The sequence below is a fragment of the Hemicordylus capensis genome, chromosome 4, assembly GCF_027244095.1.
Source record: "Hemicordylus capensis ecotype Gifberg chromosome 4, rHemCap1.1.pri, whole genome shotgun sequence".
Taxonomy (NCBI): domain Eukaryota; kingdom Metazoa; phylum Chordata; class Lepidosauria; order Squamata; family Cordylidae; genus Hemicordylus; species Hemicordylus capensis.
Genome location: NC_069660.1, coordinates 70,639,439 through 70,651,745, shown reverse-complemented (window position 1 = coordinate 70,651,745; position 12,307 = coordinate 70,639,439). Strand labels below are relative to the sequence as shown.

General features: G+C 44.0%; 1 protein-coding gene across 1 annotated transcript in view; it reads left to right on the top strand.

The window, feature by feature from the left end:
- Positions 1–369: 369 nt before the first annotated feature.
- The window catches only part of PRELP (proline and arginine rich end leucine rich repeat protein), a 41,933-nt gene continuing 29,995 nt past the window's right edge, over positions 370–12,307 (top strand). Inside the window, exon 1 of the mRNA XM_053249308.1 lies at positions 370–1,165. The gene's annotated coding sequence lies outside the window, so the exon portion shown is untranslated. The remainder of the gene's footprint in view (positions 1,166–12,307) is intronic.

Sequence of the window (12,307 nt, the reverse complement as noted above, 5' to 3'; positions counted from 1 at the left end):
AAGTGGATTTTTTTAAACCCCAGGTATAAATTGGGCTACAGTCCAAAGTACAATTTTTAAAAAACCCAAATTGTGTGTGAAGTGCTCCCTGATAGCTCACAGGGACTTTGGGGTACATTTGGCAGATATGTGAACACACCCCTTCCATTCTGGAGGAGATGTGAACGAAAAGCCAGGTGTGGAAAACTTCCATGTGCTTGCAAAACCTGAGATTACAGTAAAACCTGGCATCACCCTAAATCCCACACTGCCCGATGGGGCACTTCCAAGTAAACGTGCAAGTACTGCAGCCTTAAAGTCTGCTTCACATGAACTCTCTGCATATAACTTGCAATGGGACTTTCCATCAGCCAACCCATATTAGGGGTTTTCCGTGGTGCATTGTATTAGAGCTTATGTTATGCAGCTGACTAGGCCAGGGCACCTTGATTAAAGGGCCTTAACTGCTACTATTCTTAGCTCCCACTGTAGCCTTTGACCCTGAAACTGACAAGGTCCCCAAGGCTTCAGCAGCCCAGCAGGCAAGCCCTGAACCAGCCTTGAATGAACAAGGGTAGCACAAAGGAAGATTAACATAGCAAAACAATTATATTTAGAAAGGTTATAGCATGTGCAACCACCTCATTCATTTTAAAGCACAAGAATCCTTTTTATTGCCCGTTGAGCCTGGCTGCCCTTTCCTTCCTGCTGGTGTGAAACAAAAACCTAGGCATGCTTGCTGATTTACAGCAGATTTAGGAGAGGACGACATCATGCTTATAGGAAGTGAAAGTTTGGTGAACTTTTTTCCCTTTCGCTTTGTTTAATGTGATTTGTTTAATAACACTAGCTGGGAGCTCTCCTGAGCCAGCAGAAGGAAATATTATTACACATGAGTCTTTCAGCAGGCAGGCAGGAGGAGGACATGTGCATGGATTAAATGCTGAGAGTTTGGCTGCCAGAGAAAGACGTTATTGTTGTGATTTTCTCCTCCTTCCCTCACTCCCACCCACCCTCTCGAAGAGAATCTCAGAGGAACAGAACCACAGAAAACACACACTGCTTGGAGGAGGCTCATTTGTATCAGAACCGGACTGAAGTGAGGAGGAGGAGGAAGAGGAAAAGGGGAAGGAAGAGTCCTGGAAGTTAAAAACACACAGGCAGGAGGAAGGGCAGGTGGCAACAGGTAAGCCCTGGCACGTGTCTTCCTCGGGAATGGCTTCACCTAACAAAATCCAGGAGGCACCTTCTCCTTAACCAACGGTCAGATAGGACTTTTCACAATCTTAAGTTCTGTCCTATGTCAATCAGCAGGCATTCATGACTAGTTCTGTGAAGGCAAGCTGTGCTGCAGTTAGATACAGAGTTCTGTCAAGGAAAAAGTTGGAAGAGTCAATGGTTGAAATGCTGAAGCTGTTTCCATGGCAACAGAGCTTAGGGGACCCCCTTTTCTCCCTTGCGCTTCATCCACCCACATACATCTCTTACTTATAGCCCACATGTGCAAGAACAGGATGGGCGTCTCAGAAGTCTCACAGTCTGTAATACTGAAGAGAAGAGTTCAGAACTTTGAAGGGGGACAGATAAGATTCCAAAGACTTGAGTTTTGTCTGTTGTTCTCAGCAGCATCTGCTATTATACTGCTTGAACTGGATGGCAAGCATTTGTTTGCTGTTTCATAGAAATTTTGTAAAAGGCTTGGGAGGAGGAAAAGGTTTCTGAATCCCTGAACAGTCAGTAGTGAAGACATAATGATCTTTTCCAGGTTTTGCAGAGAAACTTGTGATGTTTATTTTTCTTTGAGGGATACAGAGACAATTTCTTCTCACTTCTATGAGGTGGAGAATTTAGGATTACAGTGAAGGAGTATCATGGTATGTGCTGTCACAGTCAGCTACATTCCAGAAAGGAAAACCAAGCATTTATATAATCAAAGGCTAGATTTCCAATTGCAAGATGTATTCCTCAAAGGGAGATGTACATGAAGAATTAATGAGACTTGCAGTACAATGCAATGCATGTTTACTCAGTTCTGAGTAAACAGTTCACAGTGTTCAATGGAGGCTGAATTCTGATTAAATTGCGTAGGATTGCATCCATGCACTCCAGTCTCTACACTTTTATTTGGAAGCAAGTCCCACTGATGTTGAGAGATATTTTGAGTAGAGTCATGTATCCCTGTATGATTCAGTTTCAAATATATCTATCTACTGGATTCATATTTGGAATTTTTTGGGAATACACCCATAGATTCAAAACAAATGTACTAGAGTGTTTTCTTTGGTCAAAGAGATCTATCTGGTAGTCCATTTCAGCTGCTCAGCTACTATGCCTTATATTGTAGAGCCCATTGTATCTGGGGACAGATTCTTACCTTATGTTCATGTGAGAAGAGGAAAGAAAGGACTATAGAGATAACTCCATTTGAATGCAAAAAGAGTTCATTTTGTGTATAGAATTCTTTTTTAGAATGCTTTTTAAAAATGTTTCCTTGAATAAATGAGTTTGGATTTTGGAGTGACTGATGTTCTCCATGAGTCTGAGAGATTTGCACTGAAGTTTCTTGTGTGAGGCAATCCTTTCAATGGTTCCTCTCAATCAGCAGCACCACCAGGCTTGTTGAGTTTAGAATATCATGTGCCTGGCATGGGAAGAACTACTTTCATGCAGCATTTGTGTTGTACTTTTAACACTGCCCTTCCCACTGGAATGGAATCCAACTCATGTGATTTTGTCAGAGATTAGATATACAGAAGGGCAGCTTGGGAGCCTTTCCCTCCACTGTGAAAAATGCAAGAAAAGATGAGGCTGATATATGAGGAGAAAACAAGCAATTCCCAGGGGAAGAATTCAAACTGCAGAGCTGAATTAAACACAGTACAAGCCTATCTGAAGTGCTAGAGTTGAACCACCAGTGCTTTGGAAAGCCTTGTCCGTTCTTTGTGACTTGCAAAAAGAGCCAGAACCAGAACCAAATAATTTGCAAAAGAGAGTCCAAGTCATCTGATGTACAAAGCTAAGTGGCAAAAATAAGACATGTACAAGGGTGGCAATACTGCTAAAAGGATGGGGTGTAACTTGGTAATTAATGGTGAAAGCCAGGAAGCCAGTATTTCATAGGAAGCTGTCTTGCACCAAGTCAGACCATTAGTCCATCCAGTTCATAATAATTGTCTATACTAGGGATTCTCAGCGTTGGGTCCTCAGATGTTATTGGACTTCAGCTCCCATAATCCCCAACCAAAGGCCACTGGGGAGAATCCCTGGTCTGTACTGACTGGCAGCAGCTCTCCAGTGCTTCAGACAAGGCCTTTACCAGCTCCATCTGGAGATGCCAGGGATTGAACCTGAGACCTTCTGTATTCAAAGCAGGGTGCTTTCCAGATTAACCCCTACCAGACCAGTGTCACTACAAGCCACCTAATGGTACAGTGGGGAAATGTCTTGACTAGCAAGCCAGAGGTTGCTGGTTCAAATCCCCGCTGGTATGTTTCCCAGACTATGGGAAGCACCTATATCGGACAGCAGCGATATAGGAAGATATCTGCCGTGGGAGATGGCAATGGTAAACTCCTCCTGTATTCTACCAAAGACAACCGCAGGGCTCTGTGGTCACTAGGAGTCGTCACTGACTCGACGGTACACTTTACCTTTATGGTGTCACTATGGATCTCCTAAATGTGCTTCCGTACTTCCTGTGTTGTGACACTGCAGTCCCTGCGCTGACAGCAAGGTGCCATTACATTTCTGATGCCATATTTCAGATTTTATCTTTGGGTTTTAGCGCTACAATTTTGAAAGTCCACCTGTTAATAATAACAGGCTACCTTACAAGGATGTTGTAAGTGTAGTTTGTTGGTTACATGTATAGCCTGCTTTTCAACAAGGTCCTCAAAGTAGCTTTCAACATATTAAAATAACATTTTAGTTAATTCCCAGCAACTGAAGACAGGAAGAGCCATGTGCTCTTCTTGGGGTGCCTTCTGTTGACATCTATTTCCCAGCAATCTACTCCTGGAGGCTTTACAGAAAGGGCTCCTACCCTGAATCTCCTTCTGAAGAGAGTGTGTGCATTCACACACCAGTCAAACTTACCCTGAAGTCCCTTCAAGATCCTTGAACCCACTCCACACACAAATCAGGCTTTCTCTTGCGAATTCTAGCTTATCTCGAGGTATTTTCGGGTTTTTAAAATGCTGGTTTTAAGCTACTTTTTCTGAAAACGCATGATAAGAAGGATGTTCTCTCTAGAAATGCAGATGTAGCTCTTTAGTCCTCTCCCCCCGCCCCCATTAGCTGGAAGGAAAACACAGACGCATGCCATGTGAACTTGCATCCAGACAAAACCTGAGAGCAGAGGGGAGGGGCTGCTTCCCTCAATGCCGTGAGTGTGATTCAAAGTGGCTTCGCTCAGCATTTACCCCACAGCATGAAGCCATGTGCGAATAACTCCCAGGAGGACTTAATCCACCCCCTTTCTTCCCTTCTTCACAATGATCCTTCTGTAAAATTAGTTGTTGACCAGAGGTGTGGCAATTTTCCTGGGACATTGCAGGCAACTTTTCCCCTAGTGAAAAACTTCACAGCTCTTGCATGGGGAGTGGGGATGTTGAGGGTCTGATGGTGACATAGTGGTGGTGACCGTTTGACATTTTCTAATGCCACTTCTCTAGAGTTTCCAGGTCTTAGGGAAGCCATGGTAGTGGGAGGGGGCAGACAGGGGAGAGGCAGCTTTGGGTCAGAGCAGGGGCCAGAACCTGGAAGGGGAAGGTTGAGGAATGATTTTGGCCTGTGTACCACCACAAATGAGTGGTGACCAGCCAGATCAACAATAAGGTTCTGGAATATCATACCAGTGACCAGTTGCAGAGAACCGGACTTTCCAAGAAGGGTCTCATTTGAAAGTGCTATTGAGATAATCTACATCAGGGGTTATCAACCTGTGGTACTCCAGATGTTGCTGAACTACTACGCCCATCATCCTCAGCTATAATTTATTGTGACTGGGGATGATAGGAGTTGTACTTCAGCAACATCTGGAGTATCACAGGTTGAGAACCCCAGATCTACATGAAAGATTTTGAAGACTTGGAATGAACTATACAAATGCTTGCCATTGAGATCTCTGCCTGTGCCTCTCAGGACAGATCGTGCAGTCTTTATTTCAAGGATTAGGTGACCTATTTCAGCATTCCTTATGCCTGGAGTGCAGCCACCTAATGGCACAGTGGGAAATGACTTGACTAGCAAGCCAGAGGTTGCCGGTTCGAATCCCCACTGGTATGTTTCCCAGACTATGGGAAACACCTATATCGGGCAGGAGCAATATAGGAAGATGCTGAAAGGCATCATCTCATACTGCTTGGGAGGAGGCAATGGTAAACCCATCCTATATTCTACCAAAGACAACCACAGGGCTCTGTGGTCACCAGGAGTCGACGCCGACTCAATAGCACACTATACCTTTAATGCCTTGAGTACATACATTCAAGTTGCTTCAGCTTTCATGGTTTCAGTCAACTGATTGGTTAGTATAGGAAAGGTAAGGACTATACAGCTGGCTTCTAGCACTGTGCTGTGCATGAATGTCCCATGAAGAAAAGGTGCCTATCTTTTCACTGGGCTTTCCCTATATTCCCAAGTGTCTGCTGTTATGTCAGCCCAGCAGATTATGGATTGGTGGTGGTGATGTTCATTAGTTTCTGTCTTTTTCTGTGCAGTTGAATGAGGAAAAGACACTGGGGAAAGTCTTTTACCATATTTATGCACCCTGGCTGGAAATTATATATGCACCCAAAATGCAAAACATTTTATGTGCAGCTTTTGAAATCTAGACTTAGGAAGAGAGAGAGAGACACACAAAGTAAGCCCTGAGGGATGAAAAAGAGCACAGGCACTAAGCAAAGTTGCTCTGTGTTGCAATATCACAGACATTAGCCTTTCAGTTGATTCCAGATGCTTTCTGTACAGGACACACCCCATTCATATGCATGAGCAGAAACCTTCCCTACAGAAAAGGCTGAGGTAGTCGAGACTCCTTCCTTCCCCCACCCTACAAATTATTTGGATTAGTCAATGGTACGATGGCTTGAGCCCAATGCAAACACTCTCCTGCTTGACTTTTCAATCCAGAGTCTGCAGAAATAGACAGTTTTCAGTATTAGTGTTCTACTTTTCAACATCTTTTGGCGACAGCAGAAAAAGAGCATTTAACAGAGGGTGATTATCCTGAGATTTACCAGGTAGTTTTCCACACCAGGCATTTAAACCCTCCTCCAGAATGGAGGGTGTGCATTCACATATCGGCCAGATTTACGCTGAAGTCCCTGCAAACTATCAAGGAGCACTTCACCCTTGGGATGTGTGAACTGATTTGGGTACAAAATGATGTGTACCTGAATATGGCTGATTCGGGTGATTTGTAGACAAAACAAATCACCCCTGTGCCCAATTGCCCAGATTTGGGTACAAAACAAATCACCCCAGATTCAGACCCAAAAAATTCAGAGATTCGGACCTCCATTTTGTAGCCAAGTGGGTTGGGTGGTAGTGCCCAATGGGTATAAGCTACCACCCAAATTTCAAAGAAATTGGGCAAAGAAGTAATTTTTAAAGAATTGTTGAAGTTGGTGTGTCTTTAAGCTTTCCCCCCCTAGGGAATAATGGGGAATTTCAGCAGCCCCATAACTCCACATGGGGAGCACCAGGGTGGCCCAGAGCAGGTTGTGGTGTAGTGCACATAAGGTGCCAACCGTCCCCAGAATGACAAGCCCATGGAGCACGGGGTTTTGTTGTTTTCAATGTCTGGGGTGTTCTGAGAGTTGATTCTCTGGTAGGAAATCCCCATTATTTCCCACTGGGAAAAGCTTAAAGATGCACCAACTTCAAAAATTCTTTAAATATCACCAATTTCTATGAAATTTGGGTGGTAGCTTCCACCCATTGAGCACTACCACCCAGCATGCTCTTTTGCCCCCAGAACCCCCTTTTTGCCCCAAATCGATTCAGATTTGGATTCAGAAAATTCAGGTACAAATTGAATCTGGGGTGATTCGGGGGCAGATTCAGACCCAAAAATTGGGGGTGATCCAATTGGGGTACAAATTGAATCAAAAAGGTTGATTTGTGCACAACCCTACTTCACACACAATTCGGGTTTTTCACTGTGCATTAGAGTGTAGCCCATATTATATCCGGGTTTTTAAAAAATCCACTTTTTGAATCTGGTTTTGGGATAACTTTGAGTTCACAGTAATTCCTCCCAGAAAACTCGCAGTAAAGCCTGCTGTGTGGAGAACTCCCAGGGCAAAATCGCCATACTGCCATTAATTAATTCCTTAAGTCCAGTGGAATACAAGTACACCTTATTTAGACTACATTATAGCTACCATAAGATGAGGACCACAATCCGAAAGGAGCATGAGATGAGGAGCACCACAATCAGAAAGGTGTCTGACAGCTGATTCTGATGGGGAGAATATCTAAACTACTCATTAAAATAGCCAGCATTCTTCAAAAGATTGATTATGCAAATTGGAGGAGCAGATGTGAATGTAAATGCTTTCTTTCACATAGTAAGGCTGTTCACATGAGCAGCCTAGCCCAGGCTGGGGCAGCCCAGCCTGGGTGAGGCTGCTCGTGTGGAGCACTGGGATCCCTCCCGATCCTGGCCCTCCTACCATGCCTAACCCTACTGTCAACCCCAGCCTTTAGCCAGGGCTAAGGATGCAAGCACACCCTTAACCCCGGCACCAGGGTCATGTTTATGCTCAGGCTGCATGCAACCCGAGCATACACTGAGTTGGGCAGCAAAAGCACCCAGCTGATGGAGGATCCCTCAATGTGCCATTGAGAGATGCCGGTCTTCCTTCTCTGGCTCCCTGCTCCGCTACTCGCCGCAGTACTGCTCATGTGCTGTGGTGAACAGCAGAGTGAAATGGTGAGGGAGATCATGTACAAGGAAGCAGGCAAGAATCTACCTCCCCACCAGCCCAGCCCACCCCCCGGCAGCAATTCTAGGTCATGGTCATGACCTCAGTGTTTGGTTTACAAAGGGATTTTAAAAAGTGTTTTGGTCAAGGGCTTGGAAATAAAGATTATGACTCATATAAACACTGGAAGACAAACGATATATGGATGCAGAGTCAAGACCTGATTGCCATGGCCAGAGTCCAGAAACTTTGCTGAGATAAATGCCTCAGTCCCTGGCTACTAAAGAAGTCCCAGCCAGGCTGGAATACGGGTCCGAAGGGCCAGACTACATGTGACAGCAACTGATGCATATCTTGAAATATGGACATACGCAATCGTGTGTAAGTGAGGCCTGGGGCTGGGATTAAAAGTGCCCACCCACAAAATGCAGGGTGGGCACTGAACCATCTACATTAGTCAGACCTCATCTGGAGCACCAAGTCCATTTCTGGGCACACCTTTAAAAGGATGTAGATGAACTGGAACAAGTTCAGAGGAGAGTTATAAAGATGGTGAGGATCTTGAAAACAAGCTGTGTGAGGAAAGGTTGAAGGACCTGGATATGTCTAGTCTGGAGAAGACTGAAGGATAAACAAGATAGCACTCTTCAGATACCTGAAGGGCTGCCATATCGAAGAGGGCCAAGACATATTCTCTGTTGCCCCAGAGATTAGTACTAGATCTAATGGGCTTAAGATACAGGAGTGTAGATTTCACTTGAACATTAGGATTTATTTTTTTAATGGTAAGAGCAGTTAGACGTAAGTTTTGGGCGGTATAAAAATATGTTAAATAAAATAAAATAAAATAAATAGATAATGGAAACAATTACTTAGGGAGGGAGATAGTGGGCTCACCCTCACTGAAGGTCTTCAAGCAGAAGTTGAGCGGCCATCCTTTGGGGGTGCTCTAACTCTGAATTTTCTGTCTTAAGCGGGGGTTGAACTAGATGGACTATAGGGACCCCCAACTTTATAATCCTGTAGCTCTCTCTGACAGAAACATCACACATACATAAATCATGTTGGGATAAAGGAGTTTAGAATCAGCACATTGTAACTTAACAAAAGGAACATTGGAGCTGAAGTACATCTCCTGCTCATGGTGGGGAATGTTTTTTCTGTGAATGTTTTTTCTTACCTGGCCTTCCATAGTACTCCTCACATTTACAGTATATATCTTTTCAAATTATGTCACTTTATGGCATATCACCCCTTATTCAGAATTCAAAAATGTGGACTCAGTTGCCATTTCCACAAAACAAGGACAGAGAATGAGCTCTAGCTCTCCTTTTTCCTTATCAAAACTAGAAGGCGAGGGAGACAGCTCCCTCTGTATCATGAAACTGAGAAGAGAGAGCTTGAATGTTCTAACTAGTGGTTCTTACCCCACCAACATCCCAGCTGAGCACAGGATGGTAGAGACGGAGGGAATGTGTGAGGTCATTCACACAATCAAAAGCTGTGTTCTACCAGGTTTGGGAGCTGTGTGTGCTCCCAGTTTTTGGTTGTGTGGAAGCAAGGTAGGAGGAAAACCTGGGTAAAATTTCCTTCTACCTTGATTCCACACAATCACTTCTACCCAGGTTTTCTGTCTATGTTGCTTCCACACAACTGAAAATTGGTAGCATACACAGCTCCCAAACCTGGGTAGAACACATTTTGTGATTGTGTGAATGACCTTTGTAAATCATTAAGTGTAAGAAACATACATTTTGGTGCATGTTCTGTTTGTTTGGGAAGCCAGCCAAGTACTTCCACTCCTGCTGGGATTCCCTTTACATAGGGAGCAGCATATTGTGAACCAGGATCCTCTGCAAACTGGCAGAAAGCCTTTTAAGGAACTTTGTGCATTTTTAAACTTCCCGAGGAATGGCTTTTCATTCATACTGCTAGTTTGGTGTATAACTGGTCTCAGTGTAAGGAACTGAGGGTGAAGATCTCCATATTTGCTACTAAATAGTGATACTTACGCTTTGCACAAATGCTAGCCATTTCAGCTCAGATGTTCAAACTATGGTACAGTGGCTCTCATACCAAGCACTGTTATGCAGGCAGTTGGGGCACTGCCCACATTCTGCACTCATGTAAACACTGGTGACGGATGTGCAGGGTTATTGTGAGGATAAATGGGTGTGTGCATGCGCCATTCAGAGGGCCTTGAAAGAAGGGTACATTATAAATGTAATTTATAACAATAATTTTTTTAAAACAAAAAAGATAGGAGAGGATCCATTCCAAAAGCAACCAGTTAGCCATTCCTCATTTAGGCAACAGGATTCAGCCATGACTAATTTCTCTCTGGATTTCATTCAAGTAAGTAATGTTTAGAATATATAAAGCTTGTTTATTTGCAGTCTGTTCACTCTTAAGCTTGCTATTTGTCCTTTATAATTTGTGACTTCACAATATGTTATTTCAGTGTTGAACAAGCTAAGAATGTGTATTATACTGTTGAAAGCCTAACTACATAAATATAGAAATAAATGACATAGTCACGCATTACATCATCAGAAATTATAAAGTTCTCAGCTAATTTAAAACAGACTGGCAGCTCTTTCATGAGTGTTGCCTCTACAGGAAGCCCCTGAATAGAATGTTCACAAACTGTTGCTTGCAGGAGTTTGTTCTCCACCAGTGTGAGCCAAAGTCCCAGATCTGAATTCATTCCCACCCCTCTTTCTTACAAGAAGCTTTTTAAAATTATTTTTCAGCTCATTCTCTCCAACATTTTGGGAGAAATCCAAAGGAACAAAAGGAGGGAAGTTAGAATGAAAAGGTTGTGATCTTCATAGAAGAAAACAGACTTCTAATCTTCATAGAAGAAAAAAAAGACTTGCAGAAAAAGATTGCTTAGATGAAAAAAGAGTTACAGTAGTTCTCCAATATCTTCACTGTTTTTCTTCCTGCCCACAATTCAGGCACTAAAGAAGACTCATATCCCTGCTGAGTCTAATACTTGGCCCCTTGTGTGCTGGGGTTAGTGCTCACTCCAAACCCAAGATGCCATAATTTTGATTGGGAACAGCAGAAATCCCAGAGTTCTAGGGTTAAGCGAGACAGATGGCAGCAAATAGAGAAAAAGAAAGGCACAGAATCTCTTTATGGAAGGAGTCCGTTACTTAGATGCCCAGGAATGTGTGAGTCGGCTCAGCCAAAATATGTCAAAGGGAGCCAAGTGTTCCGCTAATCCAATGTGCCAACAGCCTTGTGGTACAGGCTCTTTCCCTCTGCCTAGTCAATTCCTCAGCCTCAGACAGGAGAATTTGCAGTGTGCATATGAGTGGAAGGTGGATCATCATTATTCCACAATGCAACATCAAATTAAGAAGCTTCCAGCAAGGTCGACACAACACCAGGGGTCAGCATCCTCTGACAGCTGATGAGGGCCCCAGGCCCTCAGAAGGGCCTACTGCTGCTCTCTGACTATCGCTGACCATAGCGTTCATGCATCTGCAGACAGGAGGCACCTAGAGAAGGCATCAACAGAGCAACACTTTCAAATTAGACAGGCAACCGTCCCAAATTAGAGAGCCACTCCATCATCCCCTCCTCTCTCCCTTTCCATGTGCAAACAGAAGCTTTCCCTCATGAGCTCCAGCACCATCACTGGGGTCTGTCAGTATTAGTTTATGGCCAACCACTGGAGCGTAGGTTGGAGCTTGAAGTTGGAATCAGGAAGGCTCAGCAGAGAAGTAAGAGCAAGGGAACAGACCAAGGACTGGAGTCAGGAAGGAAGCCAGGAGTTAGCATCAAAGCCAAAGGTCAAAGTCAAGCAGACAAACCAGGATCCAGGATCAGAAACAAGCTGTGAATCAGAGTTGAAACCAAGGGTCAACGACAAGCAGGCAAACAAGAACCCAAAGCAAAAATCAGAGCCAAAACTAAGGCTCAAGGCTAGCAGCACCAACAAAACCTTAAAAGTGAGGAAGAAAACATTTTTATTGTTCCTTTGCTGGAAGGATCCTATGAACACCTTGGTTGGGCAGAGTCAGTCTAGGGCCTGTTGTTGTGCTGTGCATAGCACAACTGTTGTAGTTCCACTGGTGCCACGTGGGGCAGTAGTATGTGGGTTCTGAGATCTCTTGCCCAATCTTCACACAGATCGTTCCTGATGGGGCCTGTGAGGGTGAGGTGCCATTTATGGACAGAACAGAGGAGGCAGTGTTTAAAATGTGAGGAAGGGATGAGAAGGGAATTAGGAAGGGGGACACAGAGGAGGACCTTTGCTGCTGCCACCACTTATAACAAATAGTAAAAAAAAAAAAATCCACACACACCTACAGTGCCATGACAAGCCCTATCCTAAATCTCGAGGAAGGCCACACAGGTAGGAGAAAGCCCATGGAGTTGATCCA